The following is a 22,166-nucleotide window of genomic DNA, read 5'->3' as shown; positions in this document are numbered from 1 at the left end:
ACTTTGTTATAAAGCAGAAACTAACATACCATTGTAAAGCAATTATACTCCAATAAAGATGTTTAAAAAAAAAAGAATACTTTGGGAAGAAATACCAATAAATAACACCCTCTATGGAGTTTCCTAGGGCTGCTCCAACAAATTACTACAAATTTGGTGGCATAAAATGACAAAAAATGTATTCCCTCACCATTCCGGAGGCCAGAAGTTTGAAATCAATGTGTCAGCAGGGCTATACACCCTCTGAAGGCTCTTCCAACTTCTGGTGGCTCCCAGCCATCCTTGGCATTCTTTGGCTTTTAGCTGCTTCACGCCATCCTCTGCCTCTTTCTTTACGTGGGGTCTTCTCTGTGTCTTCTCCATCCAAATTCCCCTCTTCTTTCCTCTATAAAGACACCAATAATTGTTTGCAAGGCAGAAGTAGAGACACAGATGTAGAGAACAAATGTATGGACACCAAGGGGGAAAGCAGGGTGAGGGGTGGTGGGATGAACTGGGAGATTGGGATTGACATATATACACTAATATGTATAAAGTAGATAACTAATAAGAACCTGTTGTATAAAAAAGTAAATAAATAAACAATGTACTACTAATACCAAAGAAAAAGACACCAATGATTGGATTTAGGGCCCACCCTAAATCCAGGATGACCTCATCTCGAGATCCTAAATTAATTTCATCCACCAAGACCCTGTTTCCAAATAAGGAACATTCTGAGGTTCCAGATGGACATGAATTTGGGGGAGACACTATTAACCCACCACATCCTCCAACCATGAAGCCAGTAAACGTGAATATAGAAGTGAGATGAGTCATTTACAGGAGTTCCCCACTGAGAATGAGGTGCTCCCTACGACTCATACAGGGAGAGGAATACCTTCTAAATGTCTTCTAAATCTCTGCGTACTATCAGTTATTTATATGATTGAGACTTGTGTCTACACAGAAAAATAGGGATGTTCGAGGCCAGAGGAGGGGGAGTCTGCAAGCCTCGTGGTAATTTTTGGTACCATCCCAGAAAGAGGAGGTTTGATGATAATTATCATTATCAGTTACCCAGAAGAGAATTTCTCAAATTGATTTTCAAGAAAAAGTACATCTGTGGGATGTTAGTAGAATTAAGTCTCAACACTCACACAATTGCATTTGGGAGGAGACAAGCTAAGCACCTGCCCTGGTCCCAAGGTGGCCTCACCGCAGGCGGTGGTCTGGAGCAACTTCCTAAGCAGCCAGCTGTGCTCTCTCCACAACCCCACCCTCCTCCCACGGCCCCCTCTACTCCTGCAAACACGCACACATTCCACATGTCAACAAACGCTTAACAAGAGACTGAAAATGTCCAAGTGTTTAGTCTCTTTCCATCAGGCAACTGAAGGAAGCAGCTGTTCTCCTAAGAGAATACGAGTCACCGAATATATAATTAAATTACAGAATCTACTTCAAATCATACAATGAACTTCTCGAATAACTTAGAAATCTTAAAAATGGCATTTGAACAAGTGGGTGTGCTCTGAAGCATTCTGAAGTTCCACCTGTTTAAAGATTCACTAAAGGTAAAAGAGATTTCTAGAGGTACCTCATTTAAAAGTTGGAACTCTGGGCTTTTTGCACACACACACGTGCACGCTTGCACCCGTACCATACACTCCTGGCCTGGTGCCACAGTCACCTCCTCACCGCCAGGCACACCTATTTACAAGCAGGAGGAATCCGGAAGGAGTGAGACATGATCCAAACCCCCAATATTTGCTAAAAATCCATTACATTTGGGTGCACCTCTAAGTATCCAGTCTTCTCAATTATCCTCACAATGGAGACCCATTCTCATCATGACCCTAAACAATCCCCAGAAACTTGAAGCCATCCCCTTCTGGCAGAGTAAGAGCAGAGATGAATTAACCATTAGTGGTTAGTTGATCAAGTACTGGTACCCAGGTGGGATGTGTTTCATAAAATAAGTTGTCAGGGTTGGGGACAGGAAGGAGATAGCATTCTAGGCTCCAAATAAATGTCTCTTGGATGCATGGATGGACAGATGGATGGATAACTATCCCAGGAAGATGGAAGAAGGTTGTTTAAACTTTCAACGACATGATAAAGTGGTTACTGAGCTCTGTGTTGGGCCACGACTTACATGTTTACTTTTTATAAAGTGAAGCTAGGCTTAACTGTTAATTACCAAAACCCTCAGCTAATAGGAACAATATGTCTTCGGTTTCAACAAGTCATTGTGTGTGTGTACACGCATGACTTCTATTTGTATGTATATTGCTATTCCTTAAAAGATGACCGTTACAATGGGCATCGTCAAAAAATCTACAAACAAATGCTGGAGAGGGTGTGAAGAAAACTGAACCCTCTTGCACTGTTGGTGGGAATGTAAACTGATACAGCCACTATGGAGAACAGTATGGAGGTTCCTCAAAAAACTAAAAATAGAATTACCATATGACCCAGCAATCCCACTACTGGGCATATGCCCAGAGAAAACCATACTTCAAAAAGACACCTGCACCCCAATGTTCATTGCAGCACTGTTTACAATAGCCAGGTCATGGAAGCAACGTAAATGCCCATCGACAGACGAATGGATAAAGAAGATGTGGTACATATATACAGTGGAATATTACTCAGCCATAAAAAAGGAACAAAATTGGGTCATTTGTAGAGACGCAGATGGACCTAGAGACTGTCATACAGAGTGAAGTAAGTCAGAAAGAGAAAAACAAATACCGTATATTAACGCATATATGTGGAATCTAGAAAAATTGTACAGATGAACCGGTTTGCAAGGCAGAAATAGAGACACAGATGTAGAGAACAAACATATGGACACCAATGGGGGGAAGGGGGGTTGGGATGAATGGGGAGATTGGGATTGACATATATACACTAATATGTATAAAATAGATTAACTAATGAAAAAAATGAAATTGCAAAAAGAAAAAAAAGATGAGTAAGATCCCAGATACCTCCAAATTTCAGAAAGTTACCTCTAACTTGATAACCTCTAAGACTACTTGATAGCTGGTCCCTTACTATTAACTAAGCTAAAAATATCTTAAACTCATACTCACAAATTCAAAAAGGCAGTGAGCATTACTCTTTCTGCGCTTTGGGCAAGTGGTATAACAGATTTCCAGGTCACAAAGCCAAGGCCGGGGGGCAGCTGCGGGTGTGGGTTCTGACTCTGGGCGTGTGATTTGGGGCAGGTGGCTTTAGCCTTTCTGGATCTCCGTCTCCTCACTAGCAGAACACGGTGTGGCAGATTCGAATAACTTCTTAAATTATATTTTTAAATATTTCTGTAGAGTGAAAATAAAATGTAGTGTAATAACTACCATGTACCTAAAAAACCAAGCTTCACAAATGTATTGGTAACCCTTTGAACTGGGCTCATCAAAAAGGCCCCGACTTATAAAACGAGGCCCGGGGTGAAACCAGCCCTGAGGGACTCATGTGCCTACAGCTGGCAATTACAGAAACAGCATTCTAGACGGAGATCTGCCATTTGGAACTGGGGTTTTGCAAGGGCACAGACACCTGGCCAAGAGGTGACTAAAAGGATGTTCAAATGGGACTCTGGACTTCAGCTGAGAACAAAGAATATTATGTGTCACACTTTCTAAAAAGAGGTACAGGGTCATCAGGGCGGGACTTGCTGAGGGCGTCCCAAAATATGCTCTGCCATTTAAGTCCATCAATCTCCAGGCTATAAAAGAAAGAGCTAAAGATTCTTTAAGAAGATTGGCAGAGAAGACCCGTGGGCAAAGAGATGTCAGAGGACTGAGCTTCCTTCTCTCAGCAGGGGTCCTGGGTCCCCCTCACTCACTCCAAGAGTGGGCAGGTCCAGCTTCCACAGAGAGCTTGGCCTGAGCCCCTGAAGTCTAGGGGACACACTGACAGGTAAAGGCGAGAGTGGCTGTGCTGCCCTGGTGGTCAAGGGAGGGGAGGGGAGGGAACCTTGCTGAGAGCAGCTGACAGTAGGCGGTGTGTTTCCCACGGCCAGAAGGGACCTTGGGAAGAGAGCAAGGCTTATGGCATCTGGAGGGAACCCCATCCAAGAGCTCCATCTGCCTGGGCTGGGAGACCTCAACAGAAGGGTCCTGTGCCAGGGGCACTGCCAGAAGCACAGCAGCGGACAGCGCCAGACAAAGGCACAGTAGGAGGGTCCCTCATGGGGGAGATGCTCCAAGTAGTCCAGATGTGCCCCACATCACATGGGCATCTGCTCAGCCAGCGGGCACCAGCCCAAACCGCAAACTGAGCCGGTCAGATCCAATTTCTCTGCCTTGACCTCTCCTTCCCACCCCTGCTTCGTGTGTGTGCGTGTGCGTGTGCGTGTGCGTGTGCGTGTGTGTGTGTGTGTGAGCGTGCAGCTGTCTCTATGCTCAAGGGACAGCAGAGAGTAAGGAAGAGGAGAGGCTGACACCAGAAGTGTCCGAGCCTGTAGGTCCAGGTACCAGACATGGTGAGAGATGCTTGAAGGACACAAGAGAGTGGCATGGACATATATACACTACCAAGCGTAAGATAGATAGCTAGTGGGAAGCAGCCGCATAGCACAGGGAGATCAGCTCGGTGCTTTGTGACCACCTAGAGGGGTGGGATAGGGAGGGTGGGAAGGAGGGAGACGCAAGAGGGAGGAGATATGGGAACATATGTATATGTATAACTGATTCACTTTGTTATAAAGCAGAAACTAACACACCATTGTAAAGCAATTATACTCCAATAAAGATGTAAAAAAAGAAAAAAAAAAGCTTTTGTTTAGATCAGATTGAGTTTTTAAAGAACTTTTAAAGGTATTAAATTTTTAATACCTAAAAGTGACAGCAAAAGCTCTGGAATCTGCCCAAAATATCATCCAGAGATAGAAAAAGGAGACTTCCATACACAGATGTGAAAACAGTGGTGTGAGAACATAAAAGTATTTCGTGAGATCTACACCACCGAGCTCAGCCGGGACATAAATATTTTGCCACGTTGTCCTCAGATCCTTCTTTTCAATAAATAAAACTAAACAAAGTCCCCTCTTTCTGATACTATTTATCCCCCTCCCTCCCCAGGAGCTACCTCCATCCTGAAGTTGGTGTGTTTCATTTCTGCCTGCGTTTTTATTTTCTCACAATGTAATTATGTATTTGAAAACAGTATATGGTGTTTGTTGGAAGTTTTTGGCATGCTGTCTAAGGTCTTTTGTAACTATAATTCTACAGTACAGTTCAGCTTTTTTATTTTAGTAAAATAATAAGTGAAGGGACCACTTAAATTCTCTACACTTATGTCTCATTGATCATGAATGAAATACTGCATGATAATACAGAGGAGTTCGGCCTGAGCAATCGGCTAGGCTAAATTAAACGAAGCAAAGCAAGGCAAACGGTGCACTGGAAAGAAATCACAGAGCAGATACAGAAGGCATCCAGAAGAGGGCGACATCATCTAATAAAAAGTGCAGATGCAGGCTGGAGCTTCGGACAACGGGATCATTAGGAGAACAGAACAGAAAAGTTCTCTAACAGAACTTTTAAGCGCTAGAAGGTAACATTAGGAAACACAAGCCTGATCATGTGAATTATTTGCCCAAGGTCACAAAGCTAGTTAATGTTTACTATCTCTGCCTTCCAGTTCAGCACTCTGGGAGGTCTGTCAGCAGCCCTGGGAAGGATGCAGCAGACACAAGGAATCCGATTAGCCTAAACCAGATCATGAGCGATATTCATACTTATCATCCCTTGTGCCAGTTTTAAGCCCTTATCGTGTTCACCTGAACACTTTGTTCGTCACGAAGACGACGTTAAGGCTCGAGGAAAGAACCAGAGATGAAAAATTTACACACTGATAAAATTATAAAATCGTGCTGAAGCAGGGGTATCTTTACCCACCCCCCAAAAAGAAACTTGAAGCTCTAATCCTTTATATTTGTTCTGAGCACGTGTTGATAATGTTTGTGTGAAACTGTTTGCATGATGTCAAAGGTACATTCTGTTGACCATCCGGTTGAGATAGAAGCATTAGACAGATTAGGATGCTTTATACTGAAGCCACAAAGAAAGCATCGCAGTAGCCAACTCTATAAACCAGGGCTCAGCAAATAGGCCCAGTGCTTATTTGTGCAATGAGTTTTATTGGAACACAGCAATGCCCGTTTGTTTACACATCATCTGTGGCTGCTTTCAAGCAGTTGGGTCATTGCCACAGAGTCACATGGTCTCTTCAATTTGGGCTCTTAGCCTACAAAGCCTAAAATACATATACTAACTGGTCTTTTACAGGAAATGTTTGCCGACCCCTCCTATAAAGCAATGTCATCCAATAAAACTCTCCACGATGATGAAAATGTTCTATATCTACACTGTCCGATATGGTAGCCACTGGCCACATGTGGCCACTGATTCTCAGGGGTGGAGGCTTACGGGGGTTCTGATGCCTCTGTGACTATTACTCTCTCCTTGATTATCCTCCCCAGACTCGAGCTTGGAGAAGCAAGGGTTACCCCTGTAAACCATCACAAATCCCTTAGCAACTTCTGCAAGACTTCTTTGGGAGTTTCCATTTGACTCCTGTAGTCACAGTAAATACATTATAAAGCTTTTTCATTCCCAAAGTTAATTTTCCTGGAAACCAACTGTTGAACATGGATATTTTCCCACAAGACTCATTGGGTTTTAATTTTGAGCTCCAAAGAAAAATGCCAGTGAAAACTATATCATTATTAGAAAGTGCCTTCCATTTTCAAATCTTAGCTATGTTATTTTTAACAACTCTAGGTTTCAAATTCTTTATCTGTAACATAAAAAGCCAGAGCCCTGCAGTCTCAGGTACCACGATTTCTGGGATTCTGGGATTTCTGCTCTTCAAGCTTAGAACTTTGGGAAAAGTCCACACCACAGTGTAAAAAGACACCCGAACTCAGAGTCTAAAACTGTCACTGACTGACGAGAGTAGATTCTCAGAGGATGCTTCATAGAATTTTAGCTCTAGCTTTTTAAAGGCTGGAGGTGATTGCAAAGTGTACGGTTGGACTTGGAAAAGGAAGACATTGATCATTGCCAAATGGCCTGAAGAATCTGTAGAAAAGCCAGAAAAGTGATGATAGACTAGGGGAAAACAGAAAAGAGGGAGGGGAACCCCTTCCCAAAGCATCCACTCAGATGAAATGGGCTCTGATGCAGGAAACCAGATATCCTGGGCTGGTCAGATTCGCCTTCTCCATCCACATCAGAGCCTGATTGAAAGACTATCAAACACAGACTAAAGACGTGGCCTGTGTCAGATAACACGGGTCTTCTATCCCTGCAGTGGAGTTTTCAAAAGGATGTTAATGCGTACTTTGTAAAGGAAAACCTGGAGGTCAGCCCGACAGAGATTTCAGTTAGACAACCACAGCCCTGAGACCATCCCGTTCTGAAGTGGAGAGGGGGAAATTAGTGAACGGAGTCATATAGTCAGGCAACTTTATTCCTTTTTGACATGAGTTTAACAAAAAAAAAATAATGACTTTATGGGCAGTTTGCAATAGGTTTATAATAATAAGTCCCTGAAATTTTTATACCAACTATGATAATAAGCACGGTATATGCTGGGGTTTTTTTTTCCCCCTGTAATGGGATTTCTTAGCTTTCAACAGCATCTTTCACAGGGGTTCACAATCCCTAAAAGGCTGACAATCCCTGGTGGTGGTGGGAGAGGAGTTGCTGAACCACCATCAGGAAAAGTTATTAATAAGGGGAGTCAGTGTTCTTCGCAGCTGAAATAACCAGAGAGGCCAGCTGTGAATGTGGGTAATCTGTGATTGCTGGCTATTTGGTAGGATTTTATTAACTAGTTATTTAGTGTTGAACTACCAAGGGAATGGGGTTTGAGCTAATCTTGAGAGGGCTACTGATAGCAGAGGGACCACATCTGGGAGGCAGTATATGATTCCGAATGACAAGACCTGTACAAATGAAAGCGCTGTGGAGCAGAATCCAGAAATCTTCCACCGCAGAACAGAATGAAAGTGTTGACATTGATTTAAGTCAATCTTTTTCCTACAATCACATAGGACATAAATTAAAACCTCTTTTCTCATCCGCAAGACAGACACATAGTAGGCAATCAACGGGTGATGACGTGATAGTGGTGGAGGTGATGCAGGTGATGTCATTTATTGAAAGAGTCCAGAGGGGATGGGTTATTATTTTGACCTGGAACAAGTCTTCCCAGCCCAACCATATCTTATCCATGCCAAACACCTTCTTCATAGAGCCTTCTCAAAGACTCATGGGATTTCAAGTGTTCATACTGAAAGGAAAGTTAGAAATCGTTGACTCCAATGCTCCTGTTTTGTTTTGGTTTGGGTTCTTTGCTTGTTTGTTTTGATATGTTGTGTTCCATTTTTATTCTTTTTTTAAAAAGACTTTAGGGACTTCCCTCGTGGTCCTGTGGTTAAGAATCCGTCTTCCAATGCACGGGACGTGGGTTCGATCCCTGATCGGGTAACTAAGATCCCACATGCCACGGGGCAACGAAGCTGGCACGCTGCAACTAGAGAGAAGCCCACGCACCGCGAGGAAGAGGCCACATGCTCCAACTAAGACCCTACACAGCCAAAAATAAAATAAATAAATGTTTTTTAAAAAAGACTTTCATTTTTACAGCAGTTTTGTTCACTGCAAAACTGAGAGGAAGGTACAGAGATGTTCTATGAAGTATCCCCTGCTACCACACGTGCACAGCTTTCCCCTTTCTTCACATCCCTCACCAGAGTGATGCCTCTGCTACAACTGATAAGCCCACGTTGATGTAGCACCCAAAGTCCATAGTGTACGCTAGGGTTCACGCTTGGTATTGTATATTCTGTGTGTCTGGGCAAATGTGCAATGACACACATCTATCATCATCGTATTGTAAAGGGTAGTTCCACTGCCCTAAAATTCCTCTTTGCTCTGCCTATTAATGCCACCCCTTGTCCCCCAAACTCTGGTAACCACTGATCTTTCTACTGTCTCCATATTTTGCCTTTTCCAGAATGCCATCTAGTTGGAATCATATAGTATGTAGCCTTTCCATATTGGCTTCTTTCACCTATTAATATCCATAGCTTGATAGCACATTTCTTTTTAGCACTGAATACTATTCCATTGTTTGGAGGTACCACAGCTGATTTATCCACTCACCTACTGAAGGACATCTTGGTTGCTTCTAAGACTTGGCAGTTATGAATAAAGCTCCTATAAACATCTGTGTGTAGGTTTTTGTGTAGACTTAAGTTTTCAACTCCTCTGGGTAAATACCAAGGAGTATGACTGTTGGATCATATGCAATGCTCCTGTTTTAATAGATGTGGAAAGAGATTAAAGGAACTTTCTCAGAGTTAAAGGCAGACTTCCACATCACTCCTCCCTCCTCTACCCACCCCTAAACAACCACAGTCTTTACAATTCACCTGGAAATCATCCACATTCTGCTCTGTGACACCTTTTCTAATAAGTAGGTGTTGAGAGCTTTTGCTTTCATTTTCCTTTATTTCACCCAAGGTGGTTAAGCCTTATTTGTAACTTTTAGATTAAATTTTCTGAGCTTTGCTCTGAGCACTCAGGAACTGTGTGCTAACTTGACTCACTCCCAGCTCCTGAGGGCCACGCCAAATGCACGGAGCATGTGCTTGTTATCAAGAACATTTATTCAGAACTTCAGACACATCCCTATTAGTATGAATCACTAAGCTGCTTGTTTGCCAATAATGTGCACTAGAAATGTACATTTGAATGCGTAATATTTGATTCTAATAAGACCAAACATGAGGAGTATGGTTTTCTCTTTAAAAAAAAAAAGGCTGAAACCATTTTGTAAAAACTCCCTGGCACTATTACTAGTTGCTAGAAGTCCAAAGTTTGTTCACCTCACGTCCACTGCACACACACTCCCCTTTTCCAAGTAAAACCAGGGCGTGTCTCAACTAGAAGAAAAGTACAACAGATATCAAGTGCTACAATCTTTTTTGTTTAAGGTTGCATTCCCCCGCCGCCCCTCCGTTATGAATGCAATTGGTACCTGCGAACATCATGGCTTGTTTGACTGGACACCTATATAGAGACCTTTCCCTTGGGGGAGCACCATGTCCCTGAGTTACAGACACCAGAAGTCTATTATCCAACCCCTGGATTTTTTGACTGAAAGCTCATTAATATTCATTCACTGTTCTTCACAAATAATCACCATGCAGATTACTTTAAAAACTAGCATCGGGCTTCCCTGGTGGCGCAGTGGTTGAGAGTCCGCCTGCCAATGCAGGGGACACAGGTTCGTGCCCCGGTCCGGGAAGATCCCACATGCCGCGGAGTGGCTGGGCCCGTGAGCCATGGCCGCTGAGCCTGCGCGTCCGGAGCCTGTGCTCCGCGACGGGAGAGGCCACAACTGTGAGAGGCCCGCGTACAGCAAAAAAAAAAAAAAAAAAAAAAAAAAAACTAGCATCAATGGGTAGAAATAACAACAAAATTTTAGTTCAATAAAGGAAGAATGTCTCAGAATTCAGAGCTGTTAAAAAATCAAATAGTCACGTTCATGCACAACCAAACTGAGGGATATTCTGCAAAACCTCTGGTCAGGGCTCTTCAAAAATGTCAATGTCAGGAAAGAAAAAAAAGTAATAAGCAGAGAAATTGTTTTGTATTAACGGAAATTACATCAACTGGATTAACTACAGGCTAGATGAAAGGAAATACAATGCAAAATATTTTGTCAAATACTGATTTGACCAAAAAAAAAAAGCCATAAAGAAACCATTATTGGGAAAATTGGAGAAACAAGTATAGATACACAGTTCACATTAAATAACAGAAGTGTATCAATGTTACGTTTCCTGGGGGTCGTGATGTGTACATCAGTTCCCCAAGGTCATAGGAGGGAGGGAGGATCAGAACTCAGCCCTTTGGCTCCAGAGCGTCCTAACAGTTTCCTGTCATAAGGTGTTTATACAAAGACTATCAATCACCAGTAGTAAAATTATCAATTCAACTCACCTAGCCAGGGAAAGCTTCACTACTGGCTACCTAGGTATAGTGACCTCATTTTGGAAAGAATGAGGAGAAAGGAGGCTTCATAGGCAGGAACAAATATGCATTAAAGATTTACTCTGTGCCAGGCATTAGGCCGTGCACTTCCACACATTATCTCATTTAATCTCTCAGTAGAGCATTAAAAGGAATGAAGGGCTTCCCTGGTGGCGCAGTGGTTAAGAATCCGCCTGCCAATGCAGGGGACACAGGTTCAAGCCCTGGTCCGGGAAGATCCCACATGCCGTGGACCAACTAAGCCCGTGCGCCACAACTACTGAGCCTGCGCTCTAGAGCCTGCGAGCCACAACTACTGAAGCCCATGTGCCTAAAGCCTGTGCTCTCCAACAAGAGAAGTCGCCACAATGAAGAGTAGTCCCTGCTCGCCACAACTAGAGAAAGCCACGCACAGCAACGAAGAACCAAAGCAGCGAAAAAAAAAAAAAAAGGAATGAAAAGCATATCCTGTTAGGCAATAAATTAGTGCTACACGGAGGCAGGAGACAATCTGGGTCCCAGATTGAACAGCCAGAGTTCATCCCCTTGGACAGATGCTCCAAAATAGCAGGAAAGAGGAGAAGCTGAGTCCTACCCAGATAAGAGAAAAAAGACCACATATTCCTCATTCTCGAAGTCAAGGAGACCTTCTTGACTACACATGCGCAGAAAGGCTCCCCGGAGGTCAAAAGGGAGGGGGCGTCACCTCATAGTAAGTGATGCCCACTACCCACAGGCCTCTTCGCTAGAATCCATCTTGGCTAAGAGAGGTGCACGCACACAGGGGAGGACCCTGAGATACACCAAATACGCACTCAGAACCAGGCAAAGCAAGATGACTGGCCAGAGGAAACCCAGAAGAAATGCCCCATAAAAGTGGGGGCGCAACTCTTTCTGAGCCCGCCCGTGTGTCTATCCACACGTACTCTTTTTCCTCCTAATAAACACTTTATTTGTTTCACTACTTTCCGTCTCTATGTGGAAATTCATTTCTACACAGCTGACAGGCCAGGGCCTTGTCACTGGCCACTGGTGCCAGGTGGTCTAGTGGCTAGGATTCGGCACTCTCACTGCTGCGGCCTGACCTCAGTCTCTGGCCGGGAACCGAAACTCTGCTTCAGGCCAAGGCCACCCGAGATCATATTAACCTAGAAACAAAAATGGTTGCTCACTGCCAGAGGGAAGGACTTCACGACGCTCAAAGGAGACAAGATCCCTCTCCCTCTGTGCACACTCAACCACCATTCAGCAGCCTCACTGCTTCACTCGTGTTGTCTCGCTGGGTTTGTCATCTGAAGATGGTGTGTCTTGCCGTTTTCCTCAGGCCTGTTGTCTCCAGACCACCTTACCAGACTTGGACGACTGGCACGGAGCTCTGATCTGTCCCCGTCCCTCCGTAGCACTGAGTAGATGCCCTGATCCCTGGAGCTGCTCCCCGTACACTTATTGAAAGAAATTGCAGTCAGAGAAGGTAGAAGGAGACCTTAGTGGAGGAGGTGGGAACAGCATTCCCCAGGAAGCACCCCACAAAATTACCTCAGCTTTAATTGCTTAATTGGAGCAATGGTATTTAACAACTTAATTAAGTTATTCAAGTACACTCCAGGAGGCCCTGTAGCATCCATCTTTCCCTGCTGCAAAGCTAAAAGAACTTTTCATGACTTAATTGAAAACATGTTCCTCAACTTAAGCTGCTTTGGTGCAGCTCTGAATCGAAATGCAAGTCATGAATTCCACCAGGGGTTCATCTAGGCCTGTTGATTCTGGGGATTAAGTTTTTCAACGTCTGGTGGAGCCACCTGAGGATATTCTTAGACTTGTCCATGTTTTTATTCTGTGAGCTAGGTCTGGACTAATCTCTCTTCCCTCACTCTTACATTTCCTAGAGGGCATTTAGCTTCAACCAGCAATAGGTTAGCCAGGGTGCAATTTCAGGTTTGGGGGAGCTGGAGACTGTTAGATTTGAATCACATGTAATTCTCTCAAGCACTACAATTAAACCTACTTATAAAAATATGTTAATAATACAACGTCATTAACACTGACATGTCACAGCACACATACAAAAACATATAATGTCACACTACCTTTCGCAGTTGTCAAAGACTTAAAAACTAAAATTCTAAATTTGGACTTGCTGACATTCAGTTTTCTTTACCTTAGCCTTTGACTTTTGGAATATTTCTTTTCCTAGGAATTATAAGTGGGGCGGGTAGAACTGTAACAAACTAGAACAGGTTATTTCACGTCCCTGATCTCGTGAGCCTGGAGTCAGTAATGTTTGAACTGAAATCACAAGGTAGAGAGGAAGTCACTAGGGGGTGGGGAGTGGGGATATGGAAGGGACAAGAAGGGCATTTCAGGGAATGTAAACAATATAAATAATGGTCCTGTGGTACTTCCTTCAAGACGTCAGTTGATTAGATGCAGGAATCTCCAGCCTCATTCAAAATACAAAGGAAATTAAAAATATATATAATATTATAATATATATATTGTTGTTTCATGTTAAATACACAGCTGAGCCCAAAAGAAATGGACATCTTCATATGCCAGAAATGAAGAGGGAACACATCACCATGAATATATGCGGTTTTTAAAACCACATAGTCCTTGGAAGAAACTGGACCTGATATATATCTTAAGGGCTGGCAAGTTCATACCTTTGTGAGAAAGGAATTTAAGCCTCAGTCCCCACATACATCAAGGAGTAGGAATGAGCATTCTGCTTAGCACTGACTGTCCAAAAATGTGCTGAAAAACTCATAAAACACCTGAAAATCTCCTTCAACATGCCCAGGGTTTCAGGAAGAAGTGAGCTGACTTTCTCAGGCTCTCAGAGACAGAGATTTCAAAAGCCACTCCCACATACAGAGAGGTTTGAATGTTGAGCCTGTACCAGTACAGAACCAGCCACCTTTCCATTACCAGTGTAATATGGGAATCTGAAGCTGAGAACCTAGTGTCAAAGTTGGTTCGCAATCAGTGGACTCAGTAGGACTTGGGCAAGGGCAATGGTGAACCTTGTCATCAAGAGAACTCTCTAACCCAGGGCATGGACAGAATTCGCTCCAAAGATAACCCTTCCTGAAGATGAACTTGTAAACCTAAATTATAAAACACATGAGGAAATACAAAGCAAAAAGGGAAAGTCCAAAGACCCCAAAGTGGAAGAATTTATGCTTAATAATGAGTATTGTTAAATAGATTTTCAGCTGAGTATTTTAATTGTACAAAGAGATAAAAGGAAATGTAAATACAACTTTTTAAAAGGTACAGAATAAACAAGAACAGGTTGACTTGAAAATGAACCAACTAGAAACTTCTAAATGTGAAAGATACAGTGGTCAAAATAGAAAGAGTCATTAAACTGGCTAAATAATAGACTAGACTTGGATGAAGAAATAATTCATGAATTGGAATATAGATCTGAGGCATCCAGAGAACAGTATAGACAGAAAAAGAGGTGAAAAATATGAAACAGAAGTTAGGAATACGGCAACTAGAATGAAAAGTTCTAACCTATGTTTAACAGATGCTCTAGAATAGAAGACTAAGGAGATTCGGAAAGAGGAACTTTTCAGGTAACAGTGGAGAATATTCCAGATTTGAAGAAAGTTATGAGATGTCAGATGAAAATGCACAAAACTGAACAAAATAAATAAAAACAAAGGTTTATCTACTGCCAAACCATCCACAATAAACAGAAAATCTTGGAAGCTCCTGGAGAGAAAGGATAGGTTACCTGAAAAGGATCAACAATGAGACAGAATACTTGTCATCAGCAACCATATATGCCAGAGACAATGGCTGAATATCTTAAGAATGATGAAGGAAAATAATTGTCAGTCTAGAGTTTTATATCTGGCTTAACTATAAGAATTTAGAGGAAATAAAAGCACACAAAGACAAGGAGGTAACTTTCCAGAGACCCTCACTGGATAAGCCTACTGAAGGATACACTCCCACAAAATGGAAGTGAGTAGCCTCCACAAAGCCAAGGTTAAAACAGAAACAAAAACAAAAAGAGAGAGAGAGAGAAAGGAAGAGAGAGAGAGAAAGAAAGAACAAAAGAAAGAATGAAAGAAAGAAAGAAATGAAGGAAGGAAAGAAGAAAGAAAAAGAAAGAAAGAAAAAAAAGAAAGAAAAGAAAGAGAAAGAAAAAGAAAGAAAGAAATAAAGGAAGGAAGGAAGAAAGAGAAAGAAGGAAAGAAAGAAAGAAAGAAAGAAAAAGAAAGAAAAGGAAGAAAGGAAGGAAGGGAAGGGAAGGAGGAAGGAAGAAAGAAAGTTATAAGTTGTTGAGAAATATTTAAAACAAAAGCTTCTCCCAACCCAGAAAACTTCTCCCCAAAGATAGAAGAGAAAGAAAAAAATATATTATTGAATAATCATTAAACAAGAGTGTGATGCTGATCACAGGCAACATCTTGGCTGGAGATTGCAAAGACAGAAGAAAATCTTACTTTTTTTGTATAGCTAAGTAGACACAACCCATTACATTCATATTTTCAAGATGAGATTGTTAAGCTTATTTTGTCCTTACAATTAGAAATAGGGTTTGCCATTTGGAGTCAGGGGACTGCTGAAGTTAGGCCCGTTATCTCCCCGGTTATTAGCACCTGGGTTCCAGAGGCATTTTTGTCTCTGAAGTCCTGTGACCCCAAAATCATACCTTGAAGTGATTAGCTTCTCCCCTTGCTCAAAAAATCCATTCAAGTTTAAACGTTCAAATTTGTATGTTCAACTCAGATGTTCAAAGCATTTTAGATCAGTAGTCAGGACATATCTTCCCTGTCCTGACTGTGCCGTTAATGAGCTGTGAGGACCCACGCAAGTTATCTCCTCTCTGGTATGAATGCAAAATGAGGGAGCGACGCTGAATAATTCCTGGTCCCTCGGCTCTCGGTCTGTATGCCTCTATTTAGGACACAGTTCAAATTGGCTGTGTGTGATGGACTCCTATTCCTGTTCTTGAAGAGCCTTAGGGCAGTTCCATCCTGGAGAACAGAGCTCCTTTCAGTCCAAATGCAAATAATCAACATGAGAGTGAGAATAAATGAGCAGCTGCCGTCTCTTCAGCCCGTGGGTAGTGGCAAAGCATTGAGAAGGCAAGAGCACAGGCTCTGGTTTGATTCCAGAATAAGACTTTGACGTTTGCACAGAAAAAAAATCACTAGTGCATCAAACCCTAAAAGTTAGTGTCTGAAAACAACAACCACTTTATTTGCTCACAATTCTGTGAGCCTACTTTGGCCTAGATTCAGCTAGAAGGTTCACCTGCTGGTCTTGGCCTGAGTCACTCACATAGCTACAGTCATCTGAGAGCTCACCTGGGCTGGATTGGTCTAAGACAGCACGAGTCTAACATCTGAAAGCTGGTATTGTCGGCCAGGTGGTCTGTGTGTCCCCAGAAGGCTGCTCAGAGCTTCTTCATTGGACAGCAGCATTCCTAGACGGTGAGAGCACAAGCTCCTGGGCAGGGCCTCTAGAGGCATAGCCTTGAATTTGAAAGTTGCACATCATTCCCCTGTCTTCTATCCCTCAAGTAAGCCTCAAAGCCAGCCAGATTCAAGGGGGAAGAGAAACAGATTCCACCAATGGACGGGAGAGGCAGAGTCACATGGCAAGGGGGAGTGCGTGAGAGCATGGGAGGTATTTTGCAAATGTCTTTGTAAACAAGCGACCACACTCATCACAGGCAGCATCTCTAGCCTAGCGTGAAGCAGGCACTCGGTAAACTTGTTTAAAGGATGTATGTCTTCATCTGCAAAGGCTGATGGGTCCTTCCCCCTCCTAGGAGATAGTAACAGTGATATAGATTAAGAGATCTTACCACTGGACCCAGTCAAGCCACTATTGAGTACAAATACTGGTGCACACCATTAGGGGGTGGGTTTGGTTTTTTTTCCTTTGGTTTGCAGTGGAATTGTCATTTCCCTTTGCTCCGTGGATACAAAACATACTGAAATGGAACGTCGACCCCACAATAACATCTTAATGACAATTACGTTTCTGTAAGAAAAATACCACAGGTGAGATTTGATTCCCATAGATTCCCTCATGGCAAAAAGAAGATATGTATTGTTCTCTATTTGCTTTCTTACTCTCTTATCTTCATGAGGAAAACAAATTATCAAGTCGATCAAATTCAACAAATAGGTAATTAATGCCTCTTTAGGGCAGGGACATACTACCTGGAAAAAAGGTGGCATGGAAATAACGTGTGCACCTCCTCGCCCATGTTCAGCCCAGGTTTTGTTAGATCTGGAGGTACAGAATGTTTCTTACTATTCTCACTGTTACAGTCTCAGAAGTACATGCACCAGGATAGGTTGCTCTAGATACCCTGCCTTTCAGATGAAAAGTTATGAGCTAGACTTAAGCAACTACTTGCTTTTGGGGAGAAGGGAGGGTAATTTGTATTTACATATACTATTCCTTTTTTAATTTTTATTTTATATTGGAGTATAGTTGGTTTACAAGGTCATGTTAGTTTCAGGTGTACAGCAAAGTGATTCAGTTTTACATATACATACATATACCTATTCCTTTTCAGATTCTTATCTCGTATAGGTTATAACAGAGTTTTTCGTTTGTTTGTTTGTTTGTTTGTCTTGGCTGCTTCAAGTCTTCGTAGCAGCACGTGGGCTTCTCTCTAGTTGTGGCGTGCGGGTTTTCTCTCTCTAGTTGTGGCACACAGGCTTCAGAGCACATGGGCTCTGTAGTTTGCGGCGTGTGGTGCTGAGTTGCCCCGCAGCATGTGAGATCTTAGTTCCCTGACCAGGGATCGAACCTGCGTCCCCTGCACTGGAAGGCAGATTCTTTACCACTGGACCACCAGGGAAGTCCCTATAACAGAGTATTGAGTAGAGTTCCCTGTGCTATACAGTAGGTCCTTGTTGATTATCTATTTTATATACAGTAGTGTGTATATGTTAATGGTCCGAAGGTTGTGGGTTATTGTTAAACTATTCCTTTTGAATGAAGTGCCTTTCTCCTCTCTTCTGCTCAGCTCAGCATTTCCTTCCCTAAACCCACACCCTACCCCAGCCACGTGGCTGGTCATCCATCTTCCAGACTCTTTGTTGCCCTGAGCATAGCTCCACTACACACCCATCACACCTACTGTACTATTGGTCTACGTGGCCATCTCTTCCAGGACTTTGAGCTTCCTGAGAACAGATAGTTTCTACTTATCTCTACAACTCGAGGCAAATAATAAATGTGTGATAAATGATTTAAGAAATGAGTGAAAGAAGAAATGAACAAATAACAAGTCAAAGAGCAATAGGTAACCTGCACTAACATTCTGAAGCCCCCAGCATGAGCTGACCTCTACTTCTCATCTCAAAACAACAGAACCCATTCCTCTTTGTTTCTGCCTCCTTCATGTTTTCTGCCTCTAACAGACCTGAAGCAAAGTTTTAAATCTATAATCGTATTTTATGTTACCGTCAAGGTAACACAGATGATGACTTTCTATGAAAAGAAAGATCCCTGTTCTTGACTTGGCTTTTTTTTTTTTTTAACAGAGGGATTGCATTTTATCTTTAAATGCCTAAATGATCCCCTATGTTGACAATAGCTGTTGGGTTTACTTCAACAGAAATGGTTTACTTCAACATAATTTCACTGGAATCCAGAAAGCGTTTTGGGGATATTAGTTTTAATCAGATACAAAATCATATCTAGGGAGGACTGTGCTTAGTAAAACCTTTGAAATGTGTTCAGTCATGGTTTTACCACCTTTGCTGCAGCTGTGCTGGGGAAAAGGCAGCTGGGGAACTCATGTCAGTCTATCAAGGTGGCAGCTTCAAGGCACAGAACCTAGGCCACCAACGCCTGGTTTAGTGATAGACTTACCAGTGGATGTGTCACCAAAGCTTGGGTAATAAAAGCACCCAATCAAAACAACCAAAAACACAGTAAGTCTCCAATGATATGATTTTGTTTAATAATATGGAAGCATTAGGACATAATGTCTTTGCTAATCTAACAAAGAAAGGCCCTAAATTTCTTGAGGGCAAACCTTACTACATCCTTCTTTATCTCATCATTATCTACCATGACTGGCAGACACAGCGTAAATTAGATACCTAATTAATACTTGTAGTTGAGATAGGAGTATATGAGTCAGAACTTATTTGGAGGACTTCCCTGGTGGCACAGTGGTTAAGAATCCACCTGCTAGTGCAGGGGACATGGGTTTGGTCCCTGGTCCGGGAAGATCCCACATGCTGCGGAGCAACTAAGCCCGTGCGCCACAGCTACTGAGCCTGCACTCTAGAGCCCATGAGCCACAACTACTGAGCCAACATGCCACAACTACTGAAGCCCGTGCGCCTAGAGCCCATGCTCCGCAACAAGGGAAGCCACCACAATGAGAAGCCCGCACACCAAAACGAAGAGTAGCCCCTGCTCGCCACAACCAGAGAAAACCCACGTGCAGCAACAAAGACCCAATGCAGCCAAAAATTAAATAAATAAATAAATAAATAAAAGAATGTAATGGCAGTAAACAGACTCATGCAAAAATTGTGGAGTTCCACTTCATTAAAAAAAAAAAAAGAGAAGTTATTTGGAACCGAAGTCCAATAGATGCAGCTAATTAAATCATAAAACTTGGACCAGAATTTGTTGGGTGCCTTAAAAGCTTATATCAATGAATTCATGCAAAAATGAAAAGCAGTGAAGACAGGGGAAAAAAAATGAAACCAAATGAAAGAAAACAGCAAAGTTTCATTGGAGTCCTCACCAGGGGTAATCCTTCTATGGTTCTCCTGAGTAACTACTCTCCTTTTGTTTGACTTGGTCTTTCTAGAATGTTAATAAACATGCCAGGAATTAGTTAGAACAGTGGTTCTCAAACCCAGCTAATTATCTGAATTACCTGGGGTGTTTTTTAAGTGTTCAGATTCCCAATCCCATTTCAGACCCACTGAAGGAGAATCACTTGAGGAGTACCCAGGAGTCTAAATTTTTCAATCTCCCCAGGTAATTCTTATGATCAGCCACTCTCAGCAAACATTGCTTTAGACCAGTGATATTTTTTTTTTTTTTACAAAAAGACAAACTTGAAGGTGTACTGTTATGGGCTCAATTATGTTCTCCCAAATTCATATGTTGAAGTCCTAACCCCAGTACTTCACAATGTGACTGTATTTGGAAACAGGGTCTTTAAAGAAGTAATTAAGTTAAAATGAGGTCATTAGGGTAGGTCCTAATACAATATCACTGGTGTCCTTGTAAGAAGAGGAAATAAAGACACAGACAGGTATGGAGGGAAGACCATATGAAGACACAGGCAGAAGAGAGCCATCTCCAGGCCAAGGAGAAAGACCTCAGAAGAGACCAACCTTGCTGGCATTTTGACCTTGGACTTCTAGCCTCCAGAACTGTGCGAAAATAAATTTCTGTTGGTTAAGCCACCTAGCCTGTGGTACTTTGTTAAAGCAATTCTGGCAACTAATACATGTACCTTCCTCTGCTAATTTGCCAACTGACAAATCTGAATGGCAAGAAGACATTGTAAAGGGTGTCATGTAATAAAGAGGCATTATATTATATTTCAAAAGAAACAACAGTCCTGCTCCGGTAGCTACTTAATTGTTAAGTTTCAGTATTGTTTCAACTTCAGTAGGGAGAGAAGTTGCTGAGGGAGAAGGGAAGGAGAGGAGGAGAGAAACAAGTCCAAAAGAGAAAGGGAATAGTGAAGAGCTGGTAAAATGGGAAAAAGGAGGGACATTCTGGAATATGAAAACTGTAACCCTAAGGAATGAGCTCTAATACAATGACATTATTAGGAAAGAGCCTCCCCAGGAGGGAGACAATGAAAAGGCATGCCCACAAACGCCTTGAAAGTGTAAATAAAGAAGAACAAAGAGGGCTTCCCTGGTGGCGCAGTGGTTGAGAGTCCGCCTGCCCATGCAGGGGACGCAGGTTGTGCCCCGGTCCGGGAAGATCCCATATGCCGCGGAGCGGCTGCGCCCGTGAGCCATGGCCGCTGGGCCTGCGCGTCCGGAGCCTGTGCTCCGCAACGGGAGAGGCCACAGCAGTGAGAGGCCCACGTACTGCAAAAACAAAAAAAGAACAAAGAGCTTTCTTTGCTCACCACTCAGTTCTGCCAGGATTAAGTCATAAGCTGCTGTAGTCGCTGATGACAGGGAACTCTGAGAGGAAATTAAGATGATAACAGCATGCTTTGTGCTTTGGGCAAGCAGCCTCCATAGGTAGTTAGGGTTAGGGTTAGTTAGACGACTAGCTCAGGGATAATTTTAATTATGTTTAATTATATTAATTATTATTTAACTAATAATAATTATTTAATAATTATTCTATGATGGATTCTTCCATCTTCCCGTACATAGAAAAGCATTAAAATCATTAGCTTGAGATATCTGTTCCTTGTGACTAGCTGTCATCTTTTACTGAGATGTAAGCCTGACTGCACATATTCCCCAGCCGACAATCATGATTAAACTGGGCTTCTCCCCCTACCTCTTTGGAGTTTACTCAGAGCTACCGAGCAGCTGTCTCCCAGGCTATAGTCATCAGTAAGGCCCTTGAATAAACTTAAACGCGCAACTCTTATGTTGTGCACTTTTCTTTCAGTTGACAAAAGGTCATAGTGAATTTTGCCTCTGAGTCTTTCCTGGCCAGAGGGAAAAGTTTAATTTCTTTCATTCATTAAGTCAATGACCATTTATAGCCGACCTACTACCTGTTAGACACTCAGACACACTCTGGCAAAGATGATTAACACAGGATCTGTGCCATCTAAGAATGCCAGTCTAGAAAAAAAAGAGTTCTAGGCCTTCTTCAAGGTCCAATCCCAAGAAGACATGCTGATACTTTCTTTAGGAGATCTTAGGTTCTACAGCTATTTATCTCTCTGTAGAGCTCCCAGGTTTCCACGCTGGGAACCCATTGGTAATTCCTGTCCCTAGGAACCCAAGGAGCATGTATGTTTCAATGTTTTCAAATGTGCCCCCAGTGGGCTGTGATCAGGAACTGTACTTCTCTGACATTCCGACTCTAGCACAGAGCCAGGCACAAAGCAGGTGCTCAATAAATATTGACTTAATTAATTAATGGTTCAGACAATCAAATCTATCAACACTAGAA

This window comes from Aethalodelphis obliquidens, unplaced genomic scaffold (assembly GCF_003676395.1).
Source record: "Aethalodelphis obliquidens isolate GAN/ISIS:26980383/991018 unplaced genomic scaffold, ASM367639v1 scaffold3, whole genome shotgun sequence".
Taxonomy (NCBI): Eukaryota; Metazoa; Chordata; class Mammalia; order Artiodactyla; family Delphinidae; genus Aethalodelphis; species Aethalodelphis obliquidens.
Note: the sequence above shows the minus strand (reverse complement) of the source record.